The sequence below is a fragment of the Blennius ocellaris genome, assembly GCF_963422515.1.
Source record: "Blennius ocellaris genome assembly, chromosome: 17".
In the NCBI taxonomy this organism is placed as follows: Eukaryota; Metazoa; Chordata; class Actinopteri; order Blenniiformes; family Blenniidae; genus Blennius; species Blennius ocellaris.
In genome coordinates, this window is record NC_137666.1 from 3306007 (window position 1) to 3333056 (window position 27050).

Here is a 27050-nt window from a genome sequence, read left to right on the forward strand (position 1 = left end):
CCCATCACTCCACAGGCACATTTACAGGACACCTCAGGGTGCCGGGCCGCCGTCTGTGACCTGTATATCGCAGATGAAGGAGGGGCAGGGGGAGGTGTAAGGTTGTCAGTACCGACCTGGATCAGAGAGACTGGAGCGGAGGAAGGAAAAAAGAAAAAAAAAAAAATCCCTGAGTTAATTATTGCAGTGGAAGCCTGGAGGCCGTACATGTCACCCCCACTCCTAATGAAGTTTACCTTGCACATCCTGCAATACTGGAGTTTCTGTGGTATTTAATATTGCATGTTCCAGATCAGAGATGTGTACGAGAGAAGGTCACAAAGAGGAACCACACGAATGCGCTGCAAGCCGTCTGCTGAGATTGCCTCTAATGCTTTTCACCGCCGTGGAATGGTAATAGTTCCAAACCTGCCATCTTGTCGCCGGCGGGCGCGAGCTAATCAGGTGATAGAAAGTCTCGGCTTTGATTCCGCTTTCAGCCTGGTCTGAGCTGACGTAGCTAATAACTGAATAACAAAATGAGTAAATGAGAGTTTAACACCAGGTATTAAATCCAGACCTTTCAGCACACTTCATTTTCGAGTGTTCAGTTCTGCAGCTACAATAAAAGTTACAGGACTGCTTCGAATAGCCGCATTTACAAAAAACTCCCATTTTTTTGGAGGAGGAAATAGTTCAGTTCTTGTCAATCTTATTGAATAGAACTCCGTTATAAATCAATTTGTTAGATGGGTAAATTCGGAGCAACACCAAACAACCACTCGACTATTAAACACTGACTTTATCATTTTAAAGTGTTTTTATCGATGCATGCATATTAGAAAAAAATATATAAGTTTATAGGAATGTATACATGCAACGCAAACAATGTAAACTTGATGAGTTGCATCGTCAGTTTACATACAGTGCATTTAAACAAATGCGTGTCTTCTTAACATATGATCAGGCAAGACTCAACACTCTGCAGCTGTCAGCTTGTGAAAACTGACTCTGATATGTACACTTGCATACAAGTCTTTGAGGAAAACTTTTAAAAAAGGCAATAATCACAATCACATTTTCACTTTCAGAAATGATGATAAAACTAGTTAAATTATTTTGTTAAATACATAAACATCCTCAATGCACGGTCTCCATTTTCCCTGTATTCGGGGTTGTTCTTTTTACGCTCTCTATTCAGTGGCTTTTTTTTGACCAACGATGTAAAAGACATTAAAATTTTGACATCACTTAACTTTTTTCCCATATTCTGACTGTGGTCAGGCAAGTTTGCTTCAGAAACGAGTTATTAAGGCGGATCGTCTGACACAGGTTGTGCCACACAGATAATACCCGGACATGAGTTTAAACTTGAGCTGAATGGATTTCAATAACAGAGTGACCCTTTAAATATATTTTTTTCCCCCCCTCACAGATTCTAGTAAGTAGTCTGCACATGGCGCGACGACTTTCTCTGAAATTACCATGTGAATATAAAGCAATCACGGGTTGTAAATGGAGTCCTTTCCTTCAATAACAACCTCACAGCTTGAGTCTGAGAATCGTTCTGTGGTTCGTCACCAATGGACATAATTGCATTGACCATAATCCTGCTGCAAAACAATTTATCATCAAACGTGAAGCAACAAAGAAGCCCATACACCGCAGGCAGGGAGCTGGTGGCGCCCTTAGTCATATAATTGGGTATCGATGGCCAATGATCTCCTTCATTTCGCCTCTTTCCACTTGGGCACACGCTGGAACGCCCAGACAACCCAATCACACACCCTGCTGGGAGGGCGGGTCCCAGCACCCCAGAGAGAACTTGCATGGACTGCCTTTTCCCATCCTCAACTTTAATTGGATAAACTTCCCGGGCAAAGTGAAGCAGAGATATCAGGGGGAAAAAAAAGAGCGCGAGTGAGAATTTGAGTAGTGCCAACAAAGACTGGCTCAGTTTTCTTAAAACTTTTGTTTTCATAGTCCAGGCTTCATTTTTCGGTATTTTCGTTGATATAGCCGAATTCCACCATAAACCACGAACACCATAGAAACCATGGAAAAAAGGCCAAAATGAACAGAGTAGTTAGAAATGGACTAACTGTCACGATTAAAAGTATTGGTAAAACTTCAGGAGTCAACAGAACTGGTTAGTCTATGAAGACTAGAGAATAAAGTTGAGAATAAAGTTGTATATGGAAAGTGCTCTTGCTCCCGTGACATGTTCGACCAGTCTCTAGACTTTGTGCCACTACATTTTTCCTTTGTGAACGGGCAGGTGAAAGAATAGATAGATAGATAGATAGATAGATAGATAGATAGATAGATAGATAGATAGATAGATAGATAGATAGATAGATAGATAGATAGATAGATAGATAGATAGATAGATAGATAGATAGATAGATAGATAGATAGATAGATAGATAGATAGATAGATAGATAGATAGACGTGGTCTTACTTGGGTCAAGGTTTTCCCTTGGGCGAGGAATTATGATTGATAGAATGACAGAAAAGTCCCAAAATTCCAGTTCTGCCAGTAGATTTGTCGTTGCCAGGTGACAGCCGTCAAATGAAAATAAAAACCTCACCAGGATTTTGGTGAGGTTTCCTTGACGCCCAGACATGCCTTGCTGTTGTCTTTAGTCATTGTAAAATAAATGAAAATGTATTTTTAATCAGGGTTTATTCATTGCTTGTTTAACTGAATTCAGCGTCGTGTTCATCACAAGTTCCCTGAAGCATCGAGTTGGTCAAAAGTCTTTGATTTTGAAAGAGAAGTGAGCAGCGAGAGGCTCGAAGTTGAACAACGGCAAAATAAAGCAAAGCAATGCGTTTATGCTCTCAAGACGTAGACCCTGAAAAAAACACCCATCAAAAGTCTACAATAGCAAACACGGTCTATTGGTGGTTTTAGTTAATCAACACCTCAGATAGCGAGTGCTGCTTTTGCCAGATCCTCTTCTCTCCCCCTCTGCCTCCCATCGCACTCCCTTCCTCCACCTCCGCCCCCCCCCCCCCCCCCCCTCCCCGCCCCTCGCCTCACTCCTCCGCGCTGTAATGATCAATGACCTGGAGCAGCTGACTTCGCCGTCCTGCCCCTTCACCCCGTATCCTCCTCCTACTCCTCCTTCAGCTTTTGGCAGGTACCGAGGCCAGGAGGAGCAGAGGGAAGGGGGACGGGGTGCGGTGGCTTCTTGGATGAAAGACAGGTGGAGTCCAGCTCGGGGTCGGCTCCGGGGCCGGGCGTCACATAAATCAACCTGACGTGTTCACCCAGGCCTGCCTGCCTTCAGCCTGGGCACTACGGCCCTGCTTCGCGCCCGCCAGCACCCATGCACCCCCCCACCCCCACCCCCAACCAGTGCTGCCCCTTTCCGCCGGTGCCAAGCCTCGGTTCAAGGAGTGAGTTTGGAATGGGTCAGCGGACGGGCTTCCAGGCTTGCGGGGCACTCGGTCTGCAAGTCGTCCAGGTCCCTTCTGGTATGTTGGGTATGATGCCAGGGACACACTTGGGCGGGGGGGGGTTACGGAGTGTAACTCACATATCTCTCAGGGACAGGACGCTTGTCACTGGAAGACAAGATTTTCATTGACTGCACTTGGTTTGAATGTGAAGTTCAAAAGTGAGTCTGAGAAAAAAATAAATAAAGTGTCCTTAAATCCATTTTGACCGCTTTATGGCAGTGATGTTAAGGGAATGTCTGTGCGTGTATTAAGATTTAAAAAAAAAAAAGTAGCTCAAAATGCTCATGGACCCCATGAGCAGTTTGATCCCAAAAGCAGCTCAGTTGTCATTTATTAAATATAATGTCAGGACTATCTAAGACATAACAATCTACCAGTCAGAGGTAGTGCTTTTTTTGCTCCATTCATGGGAAGGCGTCTAAAACTCCAAAGCAGGCTCAAACCAGAATCAAATCTCTTGATATCAGTCTGTAAAATGATCACAAAACCAGCTGATCTATTACGATTCACAAAGCCTTCAAGCAAATCAACAAATGCAATGGGGGGCAAGTTAACTGCTTTTTGAGTCATTACCAAAAGAGTTTTCTTATATTTTCCAGCAGCACAGTCGATTTTTAAACGGCTGGTTTTGATAAACACACACTACATCAGGATTTATCAGGTTTGCTGTTTGCACATTCTCTCTATTCATGAGGTCGAACACATTGTTCTTGAACATAACTGTGACAAAGCCAGCTGAACGTGAACAAAAGCAGAATACACGGGCAAACCAGAGTGAAAAATTTGCCTCAAATACATGGTTTTGGTGCGTCGGTGCACTCTGGAGTACGCAGCAAGAACATGCAAACCCCACGCAGACGTACCTCAGTCCAGATTCGAACCTTCAACCTTCAAGCCATGAGGCAAAAGGGCTAAACGCAACACAGCCAGAATGGTTCGACCAGAAAGTATAAAAACTGTTACGGTCCATCAGTCATAAATAGCCTGAAACTGTTCACATTCTTCCCTTAAAGGGCACGCATGAAATGTTAAGTTGCTCAGCACTTGGAAGACTCTCCTCTAAAATAATGACACATTAAAGTCTGCATTGTCAAGGGCCTTTTATCAGTTTCTCAAGTTATCGTCCACAAGTTCTTGTTTAATGTCTTTCCCCCCACTTTTGCTCTCCAATTCATTATTTTTCCAGCTAATCTCCAGAGTGGATAAAACCCTCTTAAATCCTTCAAAACAATTTTTTGCCAAGTGTCTGGGAAAAAATATATATATATATATTATTGCCCCTGTTAAATTAATACTCAGTGCCAATAAACTATGGATATCTTTGTGCCTTCAAAGTTTGGTCTGGCACCTGGGACTGCTGGGAGGGAAATTGCACGAGATTTTTAGGAACGGGAAGAGAAACAGTTGAGGGCAAATTAAATTGCCATCTTGAACTCGCCTGTTAGGGATTAGCGGTTAATTGTGATTTGCGTGCCGCGTCCCTGGCCATCACGGCAGTGTAGCTGTAAGTTGTCTGCGAGCTGGTGATAGAATACTCACAGCTCCTGCTTCCATAATTGGATGGAGAAGAACACGAATCACACACACTCAAGATTATCATCCACGGTGGAAAGTGGGGGCGGCAGCAAGTAAGAGTTTGGGTTTTTTTTTTTTTTTTTTTCTTTTCTTCAACAGGTCCGACACTTCCCAACGTAGCCGTCTTCAAAGAGTCTTTGTTTGTCGCCAACTGTTTGCCACATCTTCCCGTCCTGCCCTTGAAGGCAGCGAGGCGGGAAAGTATATCAATTAAACACATTTAGTATTGTTAAGTCGCTCGTCTTTGGAGTGCCTATCTGACAGTCCACGTGTAGGAGTCATGTTTATACATGTCGGGATGAATTGCTGCATCAAGCGTGTACATACATACTATGTGCCAGTATGTGGGCTTGTGAATTAAAAAAAAAAAAAGAAAAAAGAAAAGGCTGCATTATCACTGCATTATCAAGCTCGGCACTTAAAGGACTGCCATTTACATTTTTCAATCCATTCCCCCATTCAATCCAAAGATTTACTCATCATGAATGACTACATCACACATAGATTAAGTACACAATGAACCAAGCGAGCCAAGACGTCTAAGCAAATGGGTGTAGAGTGGTAAACCTTTAAGATGGGGAAGATTTTGGCAGTCGTCCATAAATATCCATCCAAACCTCCTCTATGAGGCTATATCCGACTTGAAACCTGATTTAAGAGCCTGTATGAAGTGTGCCCAGTTGAAATGCTCATGCGAGTAAATGTCACTGTGGGTTTACGGTTCTTTTTACAGGCGATCAACTAAGAATGACACCATGAGTAACATCAAATTCATTCAAGTGAGAAGTTTTGTACTCAAAAATAAAAAAAATGTCTGTGTTTGTTGCTTAGGTTTGTTAAAATACTCGTCTTTCATGGTATGATTGACCCTTGATGACTTTATTCCATACACTTTTTCACATATTGTCAAGTGCTGGTCTCAGGCTGAGACACATTCTGACAATGTATCAGGAAAGATATCTGGCCTAAACGTTTTTACCAGAACAAACACGTCTGCCCAGTGTAGTTTGAGATGCAAAAGCAACAAACAAACTGTTATATTTTGTCTATTTATTATCAATCTTCCATTTCTTACCAAAGAATTCCCAGAATAATGAATCCGATAGCCGAGCCGCAACTACGACGTGCAGCAATGTGTAAAGATCTGTGACTGTGTGTGTGTGTGTGTGTGTGTGTGTGTGTGTGTGTGTGTGTGTGTGTGTGTGTGTGTGTGTGTGTGTGTGTGTGTGTGTGTGTGTGTGTCGCTGGGCTTTCAAAAAACGCCACGCTGTTGACCTCAGCCCTGCCAACAGCACCACATAGAGGAGCTTCGAGAGGGAATCTAATCTGGATCTGTTTACTTCAGAGCACTTCAAGATACTAATCTGGTATCATCCTGTCTGATGCACACGCACACACACACACACACACACACACACACACACACACACACACACACACACACACACACACACGCACACACACTTGCACATGCATGCACGCATACATTGGAGCACAGACAAACCATCATCACAGAGCGGACACACAGAGACGGCATCAATACAAAAGTGCTTACTTAACTATAAATCGTACATACGCACAAAATAGTTCTGTACTGCAACATGATTTGCCAACACAATTAAGAAAATAAATTAAAAAGCCTAGAATCTATTAGGAATCACTTCACATATAAAACCTCAATGTCTTGTGCACATGTATATATACTCACGCATTCGCATAGCTTATTATTCACCATTATTTGTGCGGTTGTTTGTAAGTCTTTGCCCACCTTCTCGTCATTAGTGATAGATCACTTAAAGTAGTGGGGTTACTGTTTTATCTTTGCAATTAGAGCGTTTAAAAAAAGAAAAGCCTTGTGTCACATGAAATTATATTTGTTAATAACCATCATTTATGAAAACAAATGGGCAAAAGGAGTGAAAACTGAAGAACTACATGTTAATGATTAGTAAGAAGTGCATCAAGCAATATTTGCATTAAATGAAAATTACTTCAGAGGATTTTAATTGATAACTTTGCATTCGCTCTTATCTTGACATGCTATCAGAGACCCCCATTTAAAATAACAAAGTTTGATGAGACTGGTGTAAAAACAAATATACGCTGCTGGGTTACCAGTGGCTCCATGCACTGATAATATCAATAGTGTGTGTGTATATATATATATATATATATATATATATATATATATATATATACACATATTGTTATATATATACACTCACCATTAAGTTTCTTCATCACAACAACATCAGAAGAAATACCAGATCTGACCTTTGCTCATTAATTTAATGGTGTTTCTCTCTGAGAGGAAAACAAGACTCATTCCATATCTCCTCTTCATAAATCTTGGAGATAATGACACTGAAGTGAAATGATATTGCGAAGACCTTTGCCAAATACAAATTTCATTATCTTACCATCTTGAAGAGAAAAAAAAAATGAACAAAACAAACAAACACGCACAGATCCCCAGTTAAACAGAGACTCAGACATAAGCTTCTCAGATGTGTGTGGATTGCCAGCATGGGAGCAAATTCCATATGACTTTGAGCAGTGGTTTTATTTCAAACTTGAGTGATTGTGCTGGTGCATCTTCTCGAAATACCTATTCCTTCTCTCCAAGAAGCACGAATAGAAAACAATGGAAGAGGAAACACTTAATTTGGCCACATTTACATGAAATTTAATTAATTGAATTTAAATTTTTAAGTGAAAATGAAAACATTTTGTTGTGTTTTGAGGGTTTGTTTACCCAACCGTGTTTAGAAAATGGCCACTTGGGTAGAACCTCCAGAGTGTCAAGACTCCCAGTCGATATTCGCCTGGGGTTTGGTCATTTTGTCGTTGAGAATCACAATAAAAACAATCCGACTTCATCGTCTGTCCAACACAAATGTCCGTGAAATTACCCTCGTTAATGTTTCGCGTGTATTGTTCTCTGCACACGCGTGTGGTTTCCTTACAAAAGCAAACAGCAGCACCTACTAGTGGCCCTCCATGCTCACTACAGTGTTTTCAGTGTTTGGTGTATGGGCATCGACACCAACGAAACGAACCAGCGAAACGAAAACTCAAAAACGATGTGTTTTCACCTTTAACTCCTCACCTGAATGAATAATTTATCTAATAAATCATCAGAATATAAAAAGGCAGTGCGTCATTGACCTGATTTTAGGACAATGTGTAATTTGCCTGTATGGCCTTAGTTTAATCACAATCCATCTCTGAGTCCTTGGCCTGGGAATATGAGCCGTGAACTTGGAGAGGATAAATTACTAAGTAACCACAGCATGCACACCTCAACCAGTTGCATCGATATTCTCAGTCGTGCGCGTGGTAACTGGAGTTTCCGCTGCACTTTTACCGCTTCAGAAATCAGTTTTTCCCCCACGAGGAAAACCACATCAATGGGCGGAGCTCGGAATGTCCGCATGATCGGAAGTTATGTACGGCGTGAATGAAGAAATGTTCTTCTTCCTTAAAATCGTTTGATCTGCAGTCTTCCATCTTTACAACTCCTGTCATCTTTTCACCTCCCCCTCCAACCCTCCCACCCCGTCCCGTTTCTCATTTCCAAACCATTACACTGTTCTGCTCAGCTGAAGCGCGTCCATATATTCTTAAAGGGCTGGTTAAACTTAATCATTAGCCTAACAAGCTCCTTGCCCTCCAAATGATCATCCTCAGAATTAAAGGGATTTGTTCTGGAAGGTGAGCCGGGAACTGGGACGACAAGTGGATGTTTCCCTCCGACCCCAGTTTAACAGTGAGGCATCTTTAAGGTGTTTATTGTCTAGGAAACCAACAACATGGATAAACAACCTACCCCAATTTTTGTAAGAGTGTATATTATTAAGATATATGTAATATCATTCACCTAAAGTCATTAGGTTTTTGAGGAATACATCTTTCCTCAAAGTTCATATGAAGTTTTCTTCTCCAGCAACCTACGGCGAAGCTTCACATAGAATTTGTACAATTCACACCCTCTTGCTGTGTATACTAGAGAGTAATATTAGCTAATGTTAATGTCATGAAGAGTGATAGCAGTTGGGAATTTGAACGTAGATCCATCCATCTCTGACCCTCAAGGGAAAAACCCACCATTGACCTCAGCTTAGAGGACTTGATATGATGGACAAATTCACTGTATAGAGACCGGGATGTCTTGGTTAGCACTAATGGGAATGGTTAATTATTCAAGTCCCTTTAGGAAGGAGTTGTAATTTAGTTGGATTCAACGTACTTCTCAGTGATGCCAGTGATTCCACAGTGCAGGTAACAAAATGTCTGTTCCTGTTCATGCCCATCCGTTTGACTGCATCCAACAGTAGAACAGTAGCGTGTTGTGTTTTGGTTTTTGTAATGAACCAACACACACAAAGACATTGTGTTTTGCTTTTCCCGGTGACTCCGAAATTCCCAAGTCCCAGGAGAATATGGACCGGGAGTCATGACACTCTGCAGTCAAACATTTTTGTTATTGTCCATCTACCGTACTGTGCATGCGCAATTGCATCATTTCAAATGCGTCTTCGCTGTTTCCACAAAGAAATTGTGCTTTAAAAGACTTTTTTTCAGCTTTTTCTTTTACACCCAAAATGCAATAAAACGTTCCCGTTTCCAGGTAAACTGTGCCTAGCTTGACACTTTATTATTTTCCCCGCAAGTTGCATGAGAGAATCACTTTCTATTTCTGGAGAACAATATACTATCTATCCGATGACTGCCAGGGTCAACTCAAAAACCTCCTGTACTCTTTGCACAAGTAAACTGCCGACTCTGAGCTTTCACCAAGGAGGACTGGGGAAGGTCACGGTAAAAAAAAATAAAAGGGGAAAAAAAAAAACCTTAATCCACAGAATCAAAGTCCAAATTGGAATCAAGAAGGACCACAAAGTATTTTCAGAACGACTCGAACTTCTATGCTTACAAAGCACACACACGCTGAGACACACACACATGCGAGCGGGAGGCTGGTGGGCAGGGAAAGTGGCTAATGGAGAACACCATGCTATCAGTGTTGAAAGTGGAAAGTGTGCCAGAGTTTCCATTCCTCTCTGTAGTGGCAGCTCTCAGGAAGTGTCCCCGCTATCACACAGTTAATTGTCTTTATTGTCTGCAGCGTTCCAACCAATATATTATGCTAATGTCAGCAGCTACGCACGCTATGTACTATTTATTCATTCCCTGATAGCACTTCACGCACATACATGTTTTCTTTTAGAGGACCATCTGGCTCGGCATGTATGACCCGCTCAGAAATGCATGTATGTGCTAATTAATTAGCATAGCTCAGGAAGCAATTATACTGTGATGTAGTCCCCGCCGACAGTCACCCCACACACACACACACACTCTCCCCTACTACTCCTTCCACGGCACTTGAACACACTTCATTAGCTTTGATGAGTGGAAGAGTGAGCGGCCGTCCGAGTTTGCTGTCACTTGGCATCCGTCTTCGGCTGTCGCTCCGGCTCGAGCTGGACGGGCCAAAAGGGTTACGCTCAGAGGCCATCTGGTGTCAGATACTATGGGGGAGCAGCCCGGGGTCGATGCAACTACACACACACATTCATTCACACACACACACACATGCACACAGGCAGTCTATGGCCTCCTAAGTCTGCCAAGTGACACAGACGCACTCGCACAACAGTCATGTGATGCACGTCATTCGTACCTCACTCACATCGTGTGTCTGCGCCGCCTGAGGACTACTTTGCAATTCGTAGCCCCACGGGGCCAAAACAAAAGTGCAGTAAGTGTTGCACGTGACAAAACTACAAGCAACTTCTTATTGCTATTAAACATTAGACAGTAATGCGTCGACTGTTGGAACTTTGTTTTGGAGCGTCAACATGGACAGTCACCTAAAGGCTGAGAACCTTGAGAATGTGCCCCTTGAGTCCCCCCTGTGGTGAGGAGGATGACTGCGGACCAAGAACCCTCAATTGTGATTGGCCCAGAGAGGACCGGAAGGAGGTCAAGGGTCACAGGAAGTGGTGCGATGAAGGACCGCCTCTCGGGTACGAATTGCCTGACGAGTACGATGTTTGTTAATAAACACTTGTGTAAACTACAACTGTCTCGGGTCTAATTTTCTCAGGATACCGAGACTAATCCTAACAACACTGTGCTGAAGCAGTATTGTTTCATGACTTTTGATGACATTGTCCATGTTGTCATTGATCCTGGAGATCCTTCTAACCTTTACTATGGTGAAGTCGTTTTTTGGACATATAAAACTTGGTTGGGTCCATTTTCTTCGTAAAAACTTGTATTTTTAGGCCTGAATTTCAAGTGAGAACAAATGCTGCTACTGCACATGTGCACCACACGTGTGGTTGATAGTTCTTCCGCACGTGTGCGAGTCTATGGACAATAACAACAATGGCAGCCTACAGAGTGGTTTCCATAAACTTTTGAAACATGCTTCGAATTTATATATTACATTTAATTACATTAAAATGCTGATAACTGTGCAAATGAATGCAGTTCCAGTTATGCAGTGATAGAAATAATGAAGTTCATCTCTACAGACTAATGGAAGTTCAGTCAATCAGTCAAGAGCAACTCTGCACGCTCATCTGTTGATTCAATTAGTTGCTGAGAGGTGAAAGAGTTGCTTCGCTTGCCAGATTAATTTCCAAAGAAATCAAAGTTTCTGCAATACCTATACCTTTTTATGGCTCTTGTTCAAACGTGTGAAAACTACAAAGACATCAAAGGAAGTAAACAACACCTTTTCATCATGTAATTATTTCACAAAATTGGAAAAACTTGCAAAAATTGATTGTCACTTTTAATTCAATACTGAATCATCCTACCACCACAATAGCACATGTTATTGGCAAGTAAAGCATCCTAAATGTGATTTACTAAAGACAATATGTGCATGTTGAGCACAGTGTTTATCAGATTTTAGCTTTAGTTCTGTCATTGCAATTAACTTCAATTAGTAAATATGGTGACTTTCCCTTTAAAGGGCTAATTATCAGTCCCTATCAGTGAATGAAGTGGCTGCATATTTCTACCCTGCACTGCTGTTAGAAAGCTCACCTTAATGCCCCTGTGTCCACTGCAGTCCAACAAACGAACCCAAACGAATCCTGAGTAAACAGCTTTATGTTACATGCATATAGGCGGCATGGGTTTATTTTCTCTCCACCCCCCCCCCCCCCCCCCCCCCCCCCCCGATATACAGTCTCCATGATGTCTGTGGTAATTTCATTTGAATATATGAACTTATCCAAATGAGGGTATTTATATTTCATGTCAGGCCAGGCGTTTGCATGTCACTTCCAACACGTGTAATTTATCAATAACCGGCAGCGGCGCATACAAGAAGCAGCGTCGGTTCACATGAACCCTACGACTGTGAACATGATTTCCATTAACACATGATAAAGAGGAAATGTGTGAAGGAATGTGGCGGCTGCACAAGTCAATCTCCAGCAGGTGCGCAGGAGGTCGTCCATTTTTGCCTGTCTCGATTTCATTCTTTCATTCTTTTATTTAATTTTTTTGAAAAATTACACTCATGAAGCTCATTGCTGGGCTTTGGGAGGGTGTGTGTGTGTATGTATGTGTGGTTTTAATGTGTTTGTTAGTTGCTCCTCAGATGAGTGCACCATGGTCCATTTTTAATGTGGTACCTATCTCTTGCTTGGGTCCATGCATATTCATGGGGAGCTCAGACCGGGGCGGTGACACTGGCGGCGGCAGGGAGGAGGGTGGAGGGTGGAGGGTGGAGGGCTGGTTGTCGGAGGTGGTGGGAGTCGCGAAGGGATATGGGTGTGGGAGGGTGGGGTTGGGGGGGTGTTGTGGTGGTGGTGGTGGTGGTGGTGGTGGGGGGGGGGGGGGGGTGAGGCGTGCTTGTCGGAGTGTGTCACGTTTCCAGACCAGCGAATTTTTTTGATTAAAGTCCCTTATCCGTTTTATCATGCATATCCTCGCTCTGATTAAAGTGATCGGAGTCTGACACTCACAATGTCAGAGCAGGGAACCCAGGAGCACCTCGCTACCCTCCCTCCCTCCCTCTCTCTCTCTCACTATCTCCCTCTGTCACTCTCTCTTCCAACCCCCCCCCCCCCCCCCCCCCAATACCCCCCCCACCCCATCCCCTAATGCATGCTTGGAATGTGCAAATGTGAGGTTGGTGATACTGGAGATGCGGCTGTCCCTCTGACATCTACAGGAGGCACTGATACCGCTGTGCACATAAACACACAATGTATTTACACCGTAAACAAAGAGCACGCCATAGACGGATTACGACTTGGAGCACTGGCATATGTCGGGAATTCATGTAAGAAAATGATCATTTGTTAGTCTCATGTTCTCGCTTCACTGATCTACTTCACCGAAGGACAAGAGAAGAGCTGTGCCTCCAGTTAAGGTGATGACAAGGTTCATCTTTGTTGCTCCTCTTTCGACCATCTTGAATGGTGCAGAAGCAACGTGAAAGTTGACCTTTCGAAAACATTCGGCTGAGTATTTGGCCAAAGGAGCCATGTCTCCCCTCGTTGTCATAATACATTTTTTTGTTCTTGTGTCATTTTGTAATTTTGACACCGTCTCTCGTTTCAAGCTGCGTGACTTCCCCTCCATGTGTGTGATTTCTGCTCCTGGCCCTGATGTGTTTCACCTGTGCCTGTGGTCGTCTTCACCTGGTGGCTGTGGTCCTGGTTGTTGGTTTGTCTTTGTTTCTGTGTCGGGAGCTCTCGAATTGCTTCTGTGGACTTTCCAGCGTCCTATCATTATCTCTTCTGAGCTTGAGGACTTTGTGATTTTTGGTGATTTTGGTTTACTTCAATAAAATAAACTTCTACTATATCAACAGCGGCGTCTGGCGTCCTGAGTCCTCCTCTGAGAGAAACCTAACACTCGTCTCACCGAATGAAATTTGGTGGTAGTGATGAGTGGAGCCAGCAACAGAGAAGGGACCAAGGTGACCTCCCTCTATCATGTTTCCTCTTCAGTCAGGCTCATGAACCAGATGATGAGCTTTTATATTCGGCTTTCACAGACCTTCAGTGGACATGTGCAAGACAGGAGGCCACAGAATGTCGCCAGGGAGAACATGCAAATTCCACACAGAGAGGTCGAGGTCTTGGACACAATGGAGGGTCTTCTTGCTTTGAGGCAAGAGCACAAACCACGACCTTATTATGTCATCCATGCTCCTAATATGCTATCAACAGTAAAAAAAATGCTGTAATTCTTTTTTTTTATTGTTTGTTTTACCAATTTTTCAAATTTCAAGTTTTTTATACAACTAATTGTGAGTATAAAATACCTTTTGATAATCCTTTAGTCTGATGACTACATGGTCTCACACACGTGCGCCACTCTGCGATGGCGGGCTGAATTACAGCAGAGGTCTTTCAGAATGTCACCCCATGACGAGAGAATGCGTGCGGGTAGCACTGGGAGGGGGCGTTTCTCTCACACACACACACACACACACACACACACACACACACACACACACACACACACACACACACACACACACACACACACACACACACACACACACACACACGCTTGATGAAACAGCTGGTCCAGACACAGCCGAGACCATCCAATCGGAAATAGTAATTAATGGCATTAGAATATTGCACAGTTTGGTGCCATTGAGGGACTGGATGACTTTAAAATGTGTAAATCCACAAACTTATCTGACCTAGCGACGGGTGGCTTTCCACCCCCTCAGCTAAATAGATTAATTATCTGCAGGGCCTGGTGCTGTCATTGGGAGCCACATGGATATCAGATCAGCCCAGATACCGCTGGAAAGCATTCCTTCTGCTAATGATTACAGCACTGCTGCTGCTTACGGATATGTTTACCCCGAGATTCATGGCGTGAGATGAAGCTCATATGCATGTCGCTGATACAGATGGAAAGAAAAAAAAAAAAAGAAAAAGCACCAAGCCAACGTCCTGCATCAAACTGCACCTTATATTTATTTTATGAACTGGGGATTTTTTATTGTAAAGATGCTGATTCCCATGATACACATTAAACAGCTTTTCAGTTTAACTGTACATGATACTGGCCATGTGGATGCTGTGTGCAGAAAGCCCTCAGGTGTATAGTAGTATCTTAAAATGCGGCAGAAGCAGCAGAGTATGTTCTGATGCATTACATCCCGGGGACAGACAAATCATCTGAGATTTTGACAACCAATATGGAAAGAAAAGGAGAGAAAAAAATAACAAGGCAAAAGAAAAAATAGGGTCCAAAGTCCCAGAAAATGGAGAGAGCAAAGGATCTCAGGGGTAAGTATTAGTTGTCACCCCATGATCAAATAGTACAGGCCGGGAAGCGACCAGAGAGAGCCCGCGCCCGGGCAAAAAGAAATATAAAGTCCAGATTTAATTCTGATACGGAGAAATAGAATTTCAAAGCTGGATGTCTTATCGTTGGCATGTCCCTTTGCCGGACTGATTTCCCTAGCAAAAGCCTGTCAGTGCTATTATGTTGAACATGGAACCAATTTACTGCGCCGGCTAAACAGGGTTACCAGTGCTCTTGTACTCCCTAAATGTTTGAAGTTATCACACAGTGGGAAAAATAGCATTTTGAATGTTTGGGGAAGGGGAGGCTGGGGGGTGGGGGGTGGCCCGGACGGGAGTGGACTGTAATTGAAAAGTATCAATCAAAAACAAGGCAAGGGCCAGGGAGGGGAAGCTATTATGTTAACCCGGGCCGGCAGAGCGCTGAAAGAGCCCAAATGCATTTCTTTTGAATCAGTAATGCTCCCCTGCTCTCCAAGCCTCTAAGCCCTGCGACCGGGGGCCTCGTATCTCCGGACGGACAGCAGCAGGGAGGGGAAGAAGGGGATTATCAAGTGGCGCATGTGGCCATTACAGGCCTGTTTCGTGATGCTATCTGCCCTCAGAGATAAGCAAACCCCCGGCTGGTCAGACGTTTCCAATTTCTATACATGAGAGATGAAGACCTTGCGCTTCTGCTCGCCTTCACCTTTTTTTTTTTTTTTTTTTATGTTATTATATTTTTGCCTGCCCCTTACTTTGCCCTCCCTGTATATTACAAGTGTCCTTTCACGTGAGCGCCGCAGTCCCACTGACCTGCTGCCACCGGTAAACAGCTGAACTTCCCAGAATGGCTCTGCATAGGCGGAGATTGAGATAAACTGAAGACGAAGAACAGGGCGAGGAGGAAGAGGGGTCAAGGATAAGCAACGAATGTAGAGGGGTCCACAAGACAAAAGGAAGCTTAGCTTAGTTGTGGAAGCGCAGTGCGGAGGAAAACGCAGTATAAACTGACACATTACTCTCATGCCAGCTGGCTTGTATAGAGTGTATAGTATTGCTTCTCGTCACATTACCTGGATGCATCCAGATTATAGAGTGATTTCCTCCATCTAATAGCTGTGACTTCACCTGAACTGTATGATGAGTCACAGCGACACAACCGTGTTGCACCTGTACCTCAAAAACATAATCAAGAAAGACGATTAAAGTATGTTTTTAGTGACGTGGCGGGTCGCCAAATTATGGTGCTCCAAGGAGCTGATGGGGGTCAAGGGTCAAGCTCAAGGAACGACCTGTCTGCTATGGGAATTGAACCCGCAAACCCAAATCCACTTCTCTCGTCTCGAGGCCACCGCTACCCTTGAAGTAGTGCATGATAAAGTAACATGTTATTTTCAGCAACTTGCTCAAACGTTCTTTTTCATACGTCTGCTATGCTTGTCCGTTTTAAATTGCACAAAATTAAAAATGTGAAAGCTTTTACTCTCACATTCTTTGATGCCCATAGTGTGTTCTGATTGAGAACACTTCATCCAGCTGAAGCAGGTTGTTCTGATGGAGTCCAGGGTACATAAGTCTGTTGTAATGCAAAGAAAGTGAAAGGTAAAAAAAAAAAACAGTTAAGAAGGAGAAGCGAGGTCAAGGATGATGAACAGGTCAGGTAAGGAAAGCCGATAAGACAAAGACAAGTACTTTCTCGCAGTAGTGTGGAAGCACCGCCTCCTTTTTGTCATACCCACCTCGGTTGTCTGCTTCTATTACACAACATCCCCACTTTAAAAGCATTTCCTCTTTTAGTCTTTGAGAATTCTGAAATGCAAACGAGGCAAGGTGGACGTAGCGGAGTTGAACGCGTGTTCTTATCGGGAGGATCAGAACAAATGCATTTCATTTCATTGAACCACCCTTGTTGTGTTTTGGCCATGACTCAATCTGTTCTGATTAGGCTGGAGACAGGGACAACACACATATTCAAATGGACTAGACCTCAAAGGGTCACTGAACAATTTCCTCTGTTCATGGAAAAAGGATATTGCTCAGCCATTGGTATTCCCTTGTGGCTCCCCCCACCTTTTTTTTTTTTTTATTTCTGAGGGACTTTGAATAAATTCCTGGATGCATTAACATATAAGAAAGTACAAATGACACAGAGTATAGCCAGTGGTTTTTCACCAAATAGCCCTTAGTTAAGGACACCCTTAAGTCGAGGTCAAGCTCAGAGCCAGGGAAATTATGCATTCTCGTCTGGTCTGAAGCAAGCTGTGAGTTCTCCATGTATTAAAATGAATTGTTTTACAAGTTTTATCCCCCAGAAATGGGACACCACCGAGATCCAGTGAGCCAATTTCTGTGGTGCTGTCATGGTGCGTGAAAAGAGAGGGGGGGGCATACATTTCAATATCTTCCTCTGAGCATTTACTGAGGAGGAAGGAGAGGAGACTGCTACTGGACTGTTGTCTCTGGTGTTTCGTCAAGATTTTATAATCTCGGTGTGTTATTGAATAGGAATACCTTTATAAATCCCACGTTGGAGACAATTGTGTCGTCCTCTGGTAACCTTGGTCCGCGCAGTAGAAGTACTGCTTACCCTCTTTACATCTGCTTACCTGAAGTTTCCAACGGTTTTGTGAGCAAAGGATTTTATCCAGCGAGGAAGTTCAATGACCTGAAACTATTAAATCATTTATGAAGCTAAATCCGTTTACTGTCTCGCAGTCTAATAATAACCGCAGTCTGTTTGTGTTTCAACACTGGTTCAATGGCTACCTTGAGGTGAAGCGGGAAGATTTTGACCTCTAGTGGTCAAAACGAGGATTTGCGAGGTCTTGTCAGTATGTAAAATGTTTTTGTTTTACGAAATGTGCGAAGTCAAACAAAATGCACCTGCAATAAACTCAACGGAAGGACGCAACACTCAATGGCTGGATTCAACAGATATTTTCAAAAACAATGTAACTAGCAAAGGCTAGGTGTTTTCATTGAGTACAGCTACACGATACCCGTCGACCCATCAAGTTATCCATTCATGTATTCTGACATATTTCTCTTTAACCAACATTAACGTCTCTACAACATCTAAGCCATAGTACCTGGTTGTCTGGATAGTTGTAATTTTAACTCTCAATTCTCAAACTTTTCTTTGCTTGGACCACTTTTCATTAGAACCTCAAAAGCTGCAGTTCTGGAGCAACTCTGACCCAAATCCTTATGCTTTGACAACACATCCGTATAGAATGGTCACCTGCAGCCCAAAATATCATTTGGCTGGTCATAATGTTTTGGCTGATTAGTATATATATATATATATATATATATATATATATATTATATATATATATATATATATATATATATATATATTCCAGTTTTGAGAGAGAGTCTTATTCAAAACAAGGAACATCTGGGAAGTCAAACAATATAAAAAAACCAAAATGGAATAATTAAAAAAAGAATGAAGCCAAGTAGCATGACACCATGTTTAAATTGAATTGGTCAAAGTTTGAAATAGAAAATAGCTTTCCTCAAATGTAAAAGTGTTTGGTGAAGAGCTGCACTTAATACGAAATCCATAAATCCATCAGCATGTTTTCAATATGAAGAAACCCGAGTTGGACTTTAATGTCAAGTGTAACTTTACTTGCTGACTGGCAGAGAGCTGGGAGAAAGCCAGGGTGCCACTGGACTGGTTGAAGATAAACACGGACGCTTATATTGACAATCTACCAGAGGCTATTAAGAGTCACAAATTATCCTGGATTGTAAGCACAAGACTAATACTTGGGAGAAACCCCAGAATAACATGCTAACTCCACACAGAAATATTAAACTTGAGGTCAAATGATAAAACCAGACAAATTAGAAGCTCGATTCACTTGGGGGACACGCTGATAGAGAGTGAGAGTTGGTTTGCGCCGCTCATAGGTGGAGGAATGGGAAGGATCGGGGTTTTGGGGCGAGTGTGCATCGGTGGAGTCGGAGGTAGCCTTCCAGATAGATAAACTGATATGTAAGGAGGAAGGGAGAGACGGAGGGAAGTAAAGTAAGTATGTAGATGGGCAGGGATGGAGGAGGGTGTCAGACGGGCAGGCGGAGGATTTTTAATTCAGATTTCATGTGGGCTCACTCAGCAGTCACTGGAGTCTAAAGTGACTCTGGGGAGCCTCACAGTTCTATATGCAAATAGAGCAACGCACCTGGCCAGTGGAGCAGGCCTGCTGAGAGGTTACTTATGCAAATCTGATTGAGTGAGAGCATATTGCCAGAGCACGAGCAGGCAAGCAGGCATGTGTGTGTGAGTGTACACACACACACACACACAGACAGACACACACACACACACTTATATTTCACAGGAGCTCTGGGACGCCATGTTCCCCCAGAATAGAGGTGGCAGACAGAGAGAGGGGAAAGTATAAAAGAAGAGGACAGTGGAGAGAAAGAAGGAAAGAGAGGTGGAGAATATGGAGCGGGCGAGAGAGAATGACAGGGCAGATAAAGCCCGGAGAAGGAGGACGGACAGGAGGAGGGGGGACAAAAAGATATGGAGTGAGAGACGGAGGGGGGTAATGTCAGAGGATGGAGAAAGGAGCATGGGGAATGTTGAGAGAAGCATAATTCTTCCCGGACATAATAGCATCTCTCGCCCCCCCCCCTCCCCTTCGTCGTCCCCTTCCCCTTTCTCCCTCCTGTCATGTAACTGGTAGGCACAAGGTAATTTCCTCCACAGACTTTGTAAATGGGCTGAAATCCCAATATGGCCGACACCTCTCTTTCTCTTCCCCCCCCCCCGTTTCCCTCAGAGGCTGGCATTAACCTGCTGATTAAGTGGTAGAGCTTGGCTGGAGCTCAATCCCAGCCTGATACACGGGCCCATGATGTAGACAAATGACTAGAAATCACATTGGCATGAACAGGAGGGCTCTCAGTCAGGCTGCCCCCCGGCTCAGGCCTCAGGCAAAAACACATTAATAAAGGGAGATTTAGCCCCGGTGATGATTATTGATAACGCTGTGCATAATGTAAAATGCCAGCGAGGATGAGAAGGGAACTTTGTGATGTTTTTTTTCGTGTGCTCGCAACGGCGACACAAATTCCTCTGCACGAGAATGTGAGGCATTGAAGAAGAACTGAGGAGTTGTTATATCCTTAAGCTCTGCTATGTTATGATTTTTAAAATTCAACACAAATGGCAGGAAATTCCTCGATTGGTCACTGCGATTGAAAGTACCGGTAGTTCCCACATGATTGTTTGCTTACATCCCAGTGCAATGTACTCGTGGAGATGGATTGTCCGTGAGTAACTTTGCAATGACTCATTCTTCTATCAAATACATCAAGGGTAAGATCTTGCGTCAAAGAAGATGAATAGGTATTGTGGGACGGAGCAGGCTGTTCTAACAGCATTCTAAAGAGGGATCACAACGTTTGATAAGACTTTTGTACAAGACTTTTTTTTCTGTCCATTTGGCTCTTTGAATACAGGTCTTTATCACCAGTCCACCTCATTGGCACACCTCTGCTTTCGGCTTTATTCATGGGTGGAGTTTGGTGGAAAACTTCTACTCCTGAGACCATCTAGCTTTCCAACACGTGAAATTGTCCCATCGAATACATGGACACGACAACTTGTTGTGTCCAAACAGAACGACGAGATGAGCCCGTTTTCCATTTTCCTGCATGGGATTTGAAAACTGCCGATTACCTTTGCTATATTCATGTGTGCGAATGGGTGCAATCCTTCTTTTGTGAGGGACAGGGGAGGCAGGGAGCGAGGGGAAATCGGAGCTCGAGAACTGGCAGGATATGACATAATGAGAATGGAAAATGGTTGAGCACTTACTGAAAGGGTACTCGACTTTAGTCATGATCATTGCATCACGACTGAAAGAATATAATAACAGATAACGCAGAGTTTTCTCCTCAGGATAGTGGACCACACGCTTCCTGATAGACCGAGGAGTTTGGCCATCCAGAAGAAACTAAAGTAGAGCCCCGACTCCTTTTCATGGAGAGAAAGCCGTTGAGGTGGTTCAGGAATCTGATTTGGGAGCTAATTGCATTTCACTGGAGGTAGATCTGGCATCGTCAACCAAACTGAACACCAAAGGACTCATTAGAGAGATTATATCGCTCCAGAGTGGCTCGGTGAAAACCCAGGGTTAGACATGGCTTTGAAATGCTGTGTATTTATTAAGATATGCAGTATATTTCAATATTTTCTTGTGTAATTGCAGCGTTACACCAAGAAACACCAAATCAGGAAGGCATGTAACACAATGATCTACTATTAATATTTCCCGGTTCAACATACATTCTTTATTTTTGAGATTTCAATCCAATCATATCATATTTATGTTCTATTTGTGCTTTTTGACAGTGGTAAGTGCAGTACTTGCCGTAGATATTTCAGTGATCTCCACAATACGCCATTAAACTGGTCTGGTTCTGGCAAGTTTGGCAAATAAAAAATAAAAAATAAAAAAATCTTCCAAATGCTTTTGAAGCCGCGAGACAACACAGCACATCACAAAAATTCCATCATATTTCACAATTTCAGTGGCAGCTTAAATGAGATGGAAAAACAAAAAAAAACAAAAAAAAGAGTGGGATGTCTGGCTGACGCATCTTCTCTCATTGTTCCATGTTCCTTCACTTTTGGTTTTGCTTGAGTTCATTTCTTCTGCTGCGTGTGCCTGAGCGCCCGACATCAGTCACTCTGGCTGACATCCACTGTGTTTAATTAGTTGTACCAAATGTTTGAGGAGATACCTGTCCTCACTGTGTGTCTGCTAACATTTCAATTTGCTCTTTAGCATGTCTCATAGAGTGATAAACTGGCAACCATAAATTGATTTGATAAATCACAATTACGGTATAATGGGAGAGTGGCGGCGTGGTTTTGGGTGACACTTTTTTTTCTTTTTTTTTTCCCCTCTCCGATACAAACATGTTTTCAACAAATCAGGCAGGGTCAGGAAATCTGATGTTTCCTACTTTGAGAAAATAATTACTCGCCGATGCAGCGTCGCCCGTCCTCAGATCTTTTCCAATGGGTTTGTTTTGGCTTGTCAGCGAAGGGGTGGACAAACCAGCTCTAGGAATCAGTGAAGGGAAAAGTAATGCAGCGTATAGCTATTAATAGCCAAGCTCCTCTCTCGTTAGTCAATGCCTCTTGCTCAATAATGGCCCAATTAAGAGTAACCGACCCTAGTTGTCCTCAGGTACATCATAAATTGATTATCTCGCCATGAGCAGACGGCCCAGCGCTTCCCGATCGCGAGTCGGAGCGATGGCGTTAGCGCACATGTGGAAAAGTCAGAACGAGCTCAAACTGGGCTAATAAGCGGCAGTTTTCACACTTGTTTAGGCTTATGAGTACTCATGCAAAAGACTTGAAAGTAAGGGGGGGTGTGGGGGGATGAAAGTGAGGGGTGAGGCATCCCAGATCTCTTTTCTCTTTCTTAATTTCTCGCTTTGCAACATTGCGTCTTCTGAGTCCTCAGCCTCATCCCTCCTTCACATCTGGATGCGACGCCGTGCCGAACTTCAGTGCAGAAAAACACTGAAATAGAAACATTTCTCATCGTCCGGTAAGTTTTGACGAGGGTGGTCCTAAAAGAAGCCCCGAGACGAGATGCCCCCCCCAACACTTGCCCTCTGATTTCCATTTCAGGGCCCATCATCCCCTCGTACCCGCCCCCACCCCCCACCCCCCCACCCCCCCACCCCCCCGCTTCCTCTACAGCTGAACAACAACAGGATCCCTGCCTTGGTGACTGACAGCCTCCCTAATTGTATCCACTCATTCATGACAATTTGATTAAAATATTATGCCAAAGTCTCACCCCCCGTTTGTTCCCCCCTTTCCAAATCTAATTTTGATATAAAAAAAAAATAGAGATTACCTCCATGAGCATGACTGAGGATGCCATTAATTTCTACTTAATGTGTATTACTTCTGTGACTTTAACCTTTTTTTTTTCCTTCATGCTGTCCATTTTCTTATCTTTTTGTGGTCTGATAAAAGTTTAGGAACACGATACAGGAGCCTGAGGAGAATTAGGATTTTCAAAGGTGAGAATCGATTTTTGTAAAGGATCCTACAGGTTGTTCAAGATCTACCTGTTCATTTTCATTCTAAATTTTAAAAAACACAATTTTATTTTATTTCATCTTGCTCTTAAGCAGTTTTTTGGGCTAAAATAGACTTTTTGGCATGCTTTAATAAATTATACCTGGACTAAGCTCATCATCTCTGTGGCTGCTTGAGCTCCAACGCGGTGGATGAAAACCTATTTCTGACTGGTATCAATTAAAGACTGGCCTCAGGTCACAGCACTGTACTTACAGTTATTAAGTAATACATTTATTCCATGTGTCTTTATGGTCCACTGGTGAAGTAACATTAGCTATTAAGTACTGTGGGGTGGGGTGGGGGTGGATTTTGAAATGCAATTGTTGGAATTTCCTCTCTGGAGAGGAAAGTAATTCAACAAACATGAATATATGGACCTGAGGGGATTAATTGCCCTCAGGTCACTGCCCCCTAGGAATGTATTGCCCCTGGTTGTGATCTGGGTATTTGCATTTATGCAAACAGGGCTCATTGCTCATGTCAGAAGTCGGATTCCATTTTTTTTTCCCCCCTTTCTTAGACCATAATTAGCATCACCGTTACAAATGCATAGTTGTGGAGATGAACTGCATCACTGGAAACCCTCCCCCCCCCCCCAAAAAAAACCGAACCTAAGTGTAGACTATCTGAAGCCCTGAAGAAATATACAAGAAATCATACTCCAGTATCTCTGTGCCCCTACAGAGAAACAATAAAATCCTCTTTGTAAGATTTCTGTTTCATAAAATGTGCAGCTCCGACAGTATAACAACCTGCATTCATTCAGTCATGTATTTGTTTATTTAGCTGGTTTGAGGTCATCAGTCCAATTTGCCCGCTCACCTAAACGGTGGCCTTGAATGTGAGGCCAGTTAACTCCTCGTGCCGTTTCTCAAAGAGTTCCTCCAAGCGTCCCCTCGCCCCATAACATACAGTCACACAGAGAGAAGAAAAAAAAAACATGCACACAAACAGTATCGGCGCCACTATGTACATCCACATACATACAAGCATGCATGAGTACACACGCAGAGGCCCATACACACATGCATTTTTAGCATGAGTTGCCTCCTCCCTAAGCTCGCCCTTCCTGTGAAAGAAAAGTAAATCCAGTGTAATATGATAGTTGAAAGCAGGGGGTGATAAGGTGGGAGGTTGTGGGGAGGCGGTGGGCAGCTCAATCATTCCCTGAAAAAAAAAAAGAAAAAAATTGCCGTGTATCATTCACCTGATTTGAATTGTAGCCACCACCCCCCACTTTTTTTTTTTTTTTTTTGAACCCCTGCCAATTCATTTTGTACATTAAAAATTGGTCAGGGTTGATAAGATTCCATTTTCACGGTTGGCAATGCAGAACTGGCGAAAGAATACAATTACAGACCCCAGAGTAAACTCTCCGAATGTCAACTTGATGTAAATGATCACAAGGCAGGGCGCCACAAAAGAACAGGCTTCAACTTCAACAGCCAACACCCCCCCCCCCCCCCCCCCCCCCCCCCTTCTTCCACTCTTGCCCCCACCCTACCTTTACTACCTCTCCCTCTTTGTGCATGTCGCTCTCCCTCTTGCTCTGCGTCGCCACTCGACAGCCTTTCAGCCGAGCAGCGGCAGGCAGACGGGCCCGCCGAAGTGCCGGGGCTGTAGGTGCAGTTTGTTCTGGTGGAGCACAGAGGGGAAGCCGGATGACACCGTGTCACGGCTTGATGGCGTGCTGGATCCCATACAGGGGGGGGGTTTCTGAATGGGGTTTTGACCTCCAAATACCAAACAAATGGGCTGTTTGCGGGTGAGCCGGAGGCCGGCTTTGTTTGGACGGTCTGGGGTCACAGACGTTTCAAACCTGAACGTTAAGCTGATCCCATTTGGAAGAAATGTTTGAATGCAGTGAACACATCTTTATTGGATTCCTCAAAGGCAACTCTGCTTCACTTTCAATGTGTTGCATAACAAGCAAGACCTGATAAAAAGGGGTTTAACTGCATTGAGTATCCAGATATTTCCTGTTTGAATATGAAGCCGTCTTTCAAAATGCTGTTATCAAAAGGCAACCAGAGAAATGCTTGAATCCCCGTTTTAAGACTTGGCTGTGTTCACAACAGGTTTTGCCGTTAACAAGTACTCAGATTCCTGAAGGAAATCCAATGAGGGAAGTGTGTAAACATTTAAATACAATGAAAAGAACTGGATAAATGGAGAATCCTGGTTTTAGCCTGTATCTGGCACTCCACATCATTAGTCCACAACAAGTGTCATTTAGGCGCCACAGTCTTTCTGTGATGACGCTCTATGGACATGTTACCAAAGAAGAGTTTTTTAACGATGCAGTGGAACAGCCTACTTAGAGTAAAGCATGGTAGAGGTACCATCATGCCGTAGGGCTGCTGGAGTTACTGAATGTATGAGAATAATGATCCGTCTTTTTACCTCTTTATCCTGTTCAAGGCAGCGAGAACCAATCCCAGCTAACTATGGTGGCTGGCAGAACAAACACAATGCTATACACTCTTATTCACACCTCAAGGGGATTTAGGAAAACCGATAAACCTCATATGTATGTTTTTACACTGTGGGGTCAAGGGTTTTTCTTTCTCTTTCAGCTATTTGAAAATGTCTTTCCTTTGAGTTTATTGAGAACTTGCAACAAGGCAGGATCTGTACGTTGGTATTTCTACTGATGACGTAAAACACTAGTGATGATTTTGTGTCTCTCACTATAATTTACTCAACATCTTTTAGGTTAACGGCAACAAAATCCCTTCATTAGCGCTCACTAGTTAATGACACTAAGTTGTGAAAGAATGCACTGAATGCACGCCTCAGCAGGTGAGCTCTTGTCTGTTTGTTTTGAATATTTCCGGAGTATCGCCATGAGGTCAGTGTCGGTAAAAGCAGGCGTAAAGACGCCAGTTGTCGCGCTGTAAACGTTTCCCTCGCCGGCGTGTTGAGTCGGATTCAGACGTCGCCTCCTTTGCCTACGAGGTGTCATCTGGTTTGACCTAACCTCCTCGCCACCCCGCCCCCGCAGTGTCACCCGGAGTCAGAGCCAGACCTCTGCGGTGGCAGCAGGATGCTTTGACACCTTGCAATTACAAGGGTCGTGTCCCCGCCATCCAATCACACATTACCAGTCGCCAACGTGCCCAGTGACCCCCCCCCCCCCTCCCCCTTACACCTCCACCTCCCTCGCTCCCCTTTTCCCTCTCCTTAATGACGCTCTCTCTCTCGCTCTCGCGTCGCATCTCCCGTCTCTGTGCTCTCCCACTACATGATTATTCAGAGGTTTGCACATTAGTCAAGCTGGCTGTGATGGACAGCAGCATGCATAAATTGTTTGCGCTGGCTGAACTTTGACTCTCCCGCAAATAGATGGAGAACATGCACAAGCCGTGACGTCTAATCCAAGCACAAGACCCGCGTGCACCGGGGGTCGGGGGTCAAAGACATTCTCTGCATCAGTAGCTGTTTGCCTAATAGGGGTGACAGCACGTCTGCCTGTATATAGCGGAAAAGTCGGTGGTTATACTCCAGCGCATCTGATCCAACAATATGCTCCCGTTTAGGCTGTGACATTTAACGTGGGCTCTGAGACCACGGAGCATGGTGGCACTGCGGAGTCAGATAG